The following is a 6756-nucleotide window of genomic DNA, read 5'->3' on the forward strand; positions in this document are numbered from 1 at the left end:
AGTTTGAGAAGATTTTGTGCAATTCTGCTTGTATTTTTTCATATTGTGATTTTTGTCTGAAACCTGCCTTTTTCCCTCTCGGTGCTACAGAACCGCCACACGCACCAGCCCGTCCAGTCCTGCCCAGCCTTGCCTGTTGTCACTTCTACAACCCAGCTCTGGATTTTCCTCTGAGGACCGTCTGGAACTGCTGCCTTTTTTGAACTCTTTTAGTTGTCATTAAAGACCACCTTTTCTGTGAACTCCTGTCTCAGCGTCTGCATTGTGAGTCCAGTTTTGAAATACTACGCAGCATAACAGAATGAACTGGCCACAAGATGGACTCCGCAGGCGCTACCCACGAGGAACAGAACCCCATACACTATGCGCTCTCCAGTCAGGGAGCTTTGCTCAGGCAGCATGAGCAACTACTTAATGCTTTGGTTGAGAGTAACCGCAACATGACACAGCAAGTCTCTGAGTTAGCCAGACAGATTTCTGTATTCACATCTACCTCTTCACCTGCAGCACAAGGTCTACAATTTCCTTCTGGATCAGCTCCACAGCCTCCTACCAGGGACTCCTACACTACAGATCCGGAACCATTTTATGGAGATCTGGATAAATGTCGGGGATTCCTGCTCCAGTGTGACCTTGTCTTCTGGCAGCGTCCTCTCATCTTCACCAATGACCCCTCAAAGGTATACTATGGGCTTACTAAGAGGGAGAGCTCTTGCTTGGGCAGAAGCAGTGAACTCTAACACGGGGGTTAGCTCACTCACCTTTGATGATTTTGAAGCAAGACTCAAGGCGGTTTTCGACCACCCGAATCATGTTGGCAATGCTGCTAGCCGCTTGCTAACTCTCTGTCAGGGGTCCCGCACGGTGGCAGATTACTCTGTTGAGTTCTGGACATTAGCTGCAGATGCTAATTGGAACGAGCCAGCATTGCAGGGAGTGTTTGTTAAAGGGCTTAATGAGAGGCTGAAGGATGAACTTGCCTGCCGTGATGATTCTACTGACCTAAACTCTCTTGTTTCCCTTGCCATCCGTCTGGACAATCGCCTCCGAGAGCGTCGCCAGAAGAGGGCAGCCAGCTGCTCTGCCTTCCCCCCTGCACGTACACCCCTCAGACCTGCCAGACCGGCGACCCAGTCAGGTGACTCGGCCCAACCTCTAGCTCTCCCGCCTACTGAGGAGCCCATGCAACTGGGTCGTGCCAATCTCACGCAAGCTGAGCGTCTCCGCAGGATTCAAGCTGGCGTGTGCCTGTACTGTGGTAAGCCCGGTCACTTTCTTGCACACTGTCCGGTTCGACCAAAAGATCTGGCTCATCAGTAGCGGTGGGGGTACTGATGAGCCCAAAACTCAGAACTGTTCCTGCCCCACTGAAGTCCCGGTTACAAGTACAGGCCACTCTCTGCATGGATGGACTGCTTCTCCCGTTACTCGCCCTCCTTGATTCTGGGGCAGAGGGTAATTTTTTGGACCATCAACTTGCTGTCCAAGCGGGGGTGGAGCTGGAGCTGCTGGAAGACCCTATTACAGCTCTCGCCCTTAATGGTAGTCTCCTGGCTAAGGTAACCCACAAGACATCCCCTGTCACACTCATTCTGTCTGGAAATCACCACGAAACCATCACTTTTCATGTGATCGACGCTCCTGATACCCCCCTGGTTCTGGGTCACCCTTGGTTAGTTCGTCATAATCCCCACATTGACTGGGCTGGTGGAAGAATAATTGGCTGGAGTAACTCCTGTCATTCTGTCTGTTTGCAATCTGCTTTGTCCCCTGTAGATGGCAACAGGAGCCCCACTGTTGCACCAGAACCACCCGACCTGTCCAACGTCCCTCCTCAGTATCTTGACCTCCGAGAGGGTTTCTGCAAAGACCGGGCCCTGTCCTTGCCACCACACCGCCCCTATGATTGTGCTATTGACCTGCTGCCGGGAGCCCCGCTCCCTTCTGGTAGACTCTACAACTTGTCTCGCCCTGAGAGAGGAGCCATGGAGAAGTACATCTCGGACTCCCTGGTAGCAGGTATAATCCGACCATCGTCATCACCACTAGGGGCGGGGTTTTTCTTTGTAGAAAAGAAAGACAAGACACTAAGGCCATGCATTGATTTCCGTGGTTTGAATAGTATAACTGTTAAGAACAAGTACCCCCTACCCTTAATCAGTTCTGCCTTCGAGCCTCTCCAGGGAGCCACCATCTTTTCCAAGCTCGATTTACGTAATGCCTACCATCTTGTTCGCATCAGGGAAGGGGACGAATGGAAGACAGCCTTCAACACCCCCATTGGCCATTTTGAGTACCTGGTGATGCCCTTTGGTCTCACCAATGCCCCAGCTGTGTTTCAGGCCCTAGTGAACGACGTTCTCAGAGACTGCCTTAACCGCTTCATCTTTGTGTACCTGGATGACATTTTGATTTTTTCCAGATCCCTTGAAGATCACATCACTCATGTCCGGTTGGTGCTCACTCGACTTCTGGAAAATAGACTCTATGTGAAGGCTGAGAAATGTGATTTTCATGTTGATACTGTGAGTTTCCGTGGCTATGTCATTCAGAATGGCCAAGTCAAGGCTGACCCCGAGAAGATCCGTGCGGTGGAGGAGTGGCCCAGGCCCACCAGTCGGAAGGAACTACAGCGCTTCCTAGGGTTTGCCAATTTCTACCGACGCTTCATCCGGGACTACAGTAAGGTTGCTTCACCCCTTACGAAACTCACCTCTGTCAAGATTCCATTCTGTTGGTCCTCTGATGCTGAAAGGGCATTTTCAGTACTGAAATCTCTGTTCACCTCTGCTCCTGTCCTGATCCAACCTGATCCCAGCAGGCAGTTTATAGTTGAAGTGGACGCTTCTGACTCTGGGGTTGGGGCAGTTCTGTCACAGATTTCTGGGCCAGTTAACAAGCTTCATCCCTGTGCTTTTTTTCCCCGCCGTCTCTCGTCCGCAGAAAGCAATTATGACGTTGGAAACCGCGAGTTGTTGGCTGTCAAGCTTGCTCTGGAGGAGTGGAGACATTGGCTGGAGGGGTCTGAGAAACCATTCGTCGTTTGGACTGACCACAAGAATCTGGCCTACCTCCAGTCCGCCAGGAGGCTCAACTCTCGGCAGGCGAGATGGGCGCTATTCTTCAGCAGGTTCAATTTCATTCTGACCTATCGTCCTGGATCCCGGAACATAAAGCCTGATGCCCTGTCCCGCCAGTTCTCCTCCGAGGAACCTAACTCCGCCTTGGACACCATCTTGCCCCCAGAACAGGTCGTCGGCATGCTTACCTGGGAGATCAAGGAGACGGTTAGAGAGGCACAGCAACATCAACCTGATCCAGGTAATGGCCCTGCTAACTGTCTTTTTGTCCCCAACAATGTACACTCCCAGGTACTGCAGTGGGTTCACACCTCTCGTTTTGCTTGCCATCCTGGGGCCAACCGCACCACCTCCCTCCTCAAGAGGCATTTCTGGTGGCCCACCATGGAGAACGACACAAAGCAATTTGTGGCAGCGTGTTCTGTGTGTGCTAGGGGCAAGGCATCCCACCGTCCACCAGCTGGCTTACTCCGCCCATTACCTGTCCCTGGTAGGCCCTGGACACACATAGCCTTGGATTTCGTCACCGGCCTTCCCGTCTCTAAAGGTAACACAGTCATACTCACCATCGTCGACAGATTCTCGAAGGCAGCCCATTGTGTTGCACTCCCTAAACTGCCGTCTGCTTTTGAAACTGCTGAGCTCCTAATTACTCATGTAATCAGGACTCATGGAATACCCTCCGACATAGTCTCGGACCGCGGCCCACAGTTTATCTCCCAAGTTTGGCGTGCATTCTGCAAGGCCTTGGGGGCATCTGTCAGTATGTCCTCAGGTTTCCACCCCCAGACCAACGGCCAGGCAGAAAGGACCAACCAGGACCTTGAGACCACCCTGCGCTGTGTGGCAGCTGCAAACCCCAACAGCTGGAGCACTCATCTGGCCTGGGTTGAGTATTCTCATAATTCTTTAACCTGTTCTGCCACGGGGTTATCCCCCTTTGAAGCCTCTGTGGGCTATCAGCCCCCACTTTTCCCTGAGCAGGAGGTTGAGCTGGCAGTACCTTCGGTACAACATCACATTCGGAGGTGCAGAGAGATCTGGAGGAAGACCCGGGCAGCACTGCTTCAGACGAAGGAAAGAAACCAACGCTCTGCCAATCGACACAGAAATCCTGCCCCGCAATACCAACCTGGTCAGTCGGTTTTGTTATCTTCCCAAAATATTCCACTGCGCACTGAGTCCAGGAAGCTCTCACCTCGCTACATTGGCCCCTTTGTCATTGAGAAGGTCATAAACCCCACTGCTGTTAGACTAAGACTCCCCAGAAGCATGAAGATCCATCCAGCCTTCCATGTCTCTCAGCTCAAGCCTGTTCTCACCAGTACGCTGTGCCCTCCTCCTGACCCCCCGCCACCCACCCGGCTCATCGATGACCAGCCTGCCTACACGGTTCACCGCCTGCTGGATGTGCGGCGTCGGGGTAGGGGGCTCCTGTATCTCATTGACTGGGAGGGTTATGGGCCTGAGGAGCGCTCCTGGGTGCCACGCTCATATATCCTGGACCCAGACCTAGTCCGGGACTTTCACCGTGCAAATCCTGGCAAGCCTGGTGGGTCGCCTGGAGGCTCCCATTGAGGGGGGGGGGTACTGTTAGGATCTGCGGTGCCTTGTCATTTCCCCTTGTTTCTCCTGTGTTTTCCCCTCCCTTCTTGTTGCATGTTTGTCTCCCTCTGTCTGTCAGTGTCGTCTCAGGCTGGCCAGGGCTGACCTACATTCTGTTCATCAGCCTGACTCATCTCACCTGCTGCTCCACTCACCTGCGGTCCATCTACTCTAATCACCCGATAGCTGTCTTAAGCCGGTCCTTCCCTTCCAGTTTCCGCCAGTTCGTTGTGAAACCAACCGTGGTAACACACAGGCCTAGTTTGAGAAGATTTTGTGCAATTCTGCTTGTATTTTTTCATATTGTGATTTTTGTCTGAAACCTGCCTTTTTCCCTCTCGGTGCTACAGAACCGCCACACGCACCAGCCCGTCCAGTCCTGCCCAGCCTTGCCTGTTGTCACTTCTACAACTCAGCTCTGGATTTTCCTCTGAGGACCGTCTGGAACTGCTGCCTTTTTTGAACTCTTTTAGTTGTCATTAAAGACCACCTTTTCTGTGAACTCCTGTCTCAGCGTCTGCATTGTGAGTCCAGTTTTGAAATACTACGCAGCATAACAGCAGCGAGTCGTATTTACATTTAGGCCGACTTTTCCTTCCTCAATAGAATGGATATATCATTATTTATGGTAACGTTAGCTGTTGACTAGATGGACATATCCGATGGAATAAGGTGATATTTGACAGAACCGTCAAATTCATTTTTGCCTCCCTTTCATAACGTTGTATAGTTTATGGGGATTTACATGCAAAGACCGAAAGACGACTCGAATGTCCAGCCGCTGCTGGCAAACGCGCCGCCAAGCCTGAACAATGTGCTGCTCTCTACTTTTGAAGGGATCACACAGCATGCGCGGCTGTACAAAGTTTTGAAAAAGTTTTGTGACGGGGAAACGTACCGAAAACATGTTGTTTGCCGTTGTGCATTGAACTGAACAGGGCGTATTGAACGGTTTGGTAAAATACCGAATATTGTTGCATCCCTAATATCAATGTATTGTCAAATGTGGAATGACCGATGAGCCAGACAACAGTCAAGAGATTATCAGACAGCCTAATGAAAAATATGGTTAGACCCCTTACCCTATTCATTCGTCTTGCCATGATTTCCTTCATTGGGAAGACTGTCTGTCGCCTGCATTTTTTGCAACCTTAAATGACAAAAGCAAAAAAAAAGGTTTTTGTAATAACAGTTCAACAAGTCACAGATCCTGTGGGTATTCAAAAGAGTGGTGGAGCAGTGTCATGCTGGGAAGCAGCAGCCCAGGCAGACAGAGCAATACTACAAGAGAGCTAGGGAGCAGCTGGCTACTGGCTAACAAGGGGGACAGAGGTAAGAGGAAGCTGGCAGAGAAGTTGGATGTGACCATGTACACTGTTTCTGTGAATGACACTAGTCACACAAACAAGTCCAATAGCCACCCAGGCAACATCAAGACTTAAACAGTCACTTAAACAGTTTCTCAGAGTAGCCTCATGCAGTCTTGTGTACACACATTTAATCTAACAATGCCTATGCCATAAAGTGCCCACAGGTACACAGTGAAGTTTGAGTCAGGCCTAAGGTCATTTCACAATCTCAAGTCCCAAGAGGCAAGTACATGCACATTGTCTGTAGTGACTTTAAAATGCTGAGCTGACACAAAAAGCATTCTAATAAACATTCACGTCGAGCTGAACCCAACTAATACCTTTTAAAGTGGACCAAAGCAAAAAGCACTCCATTCTTTTTGTGCACACATTATGAGTTCATGTCAAAGAGGAGGACTCAGATCTCTTCCTAGTACACCTAAGCTCTGATGGGGCCTCAGTTATCTAGTGCTTTGTGGGCTGTGTAGTTGCTCTGCGTTGATTGTATCATCAACTTCCTTATATGCATGTTATGAACTCTCTGGTATTAGGCCATCATCCATTATCATCTTAATTATAATAATGACATTATATCATGTTTAGTATTATTTTTGCTTGTTTCACAAACACACAAATAAGTATAGTATTAATGTCTGGGTGTTTTCACATATTGTCCCCTTAAACTGAACCAAACCTAGTCCTTTTAAAGTGAACCAAGCAGT

General features: G+C 50.0%; 1 protein-coding gene across 1 annotated transcript in view; it reads left to right on the forward strand.

The window, feature by feature from the left end:
* Positions 1–821, forward strand: part of LOC311025262 (uncharacterized protein) — an 88231-nt gene extending 87410 nt beyond the window's left edge. The window contains exon 18 of the mRNA XM_084028108.1: positions 91–821. The gene's annotated coding sequence lies outside the window, so the exon portion shown is untranslated. The remainder of the gene's footprint in view (positions 1–90) is intronic.
* Positions 822–6756: the final 5935 nt, after the last annotated feature.

This window comes from Eutrigla gurnardus (assembly GCF_963514095.1).
Source record: "Eutrigla gurnardus genome assembly, chromosome: 1".
Taxonomy (NCBI): domain Eukaryota; kingdom Metazoa; phylum Chordata; class Actinopteri; order Perciformes; family Triglidae; genus Eutrigla; species Eutrigla gurnardus.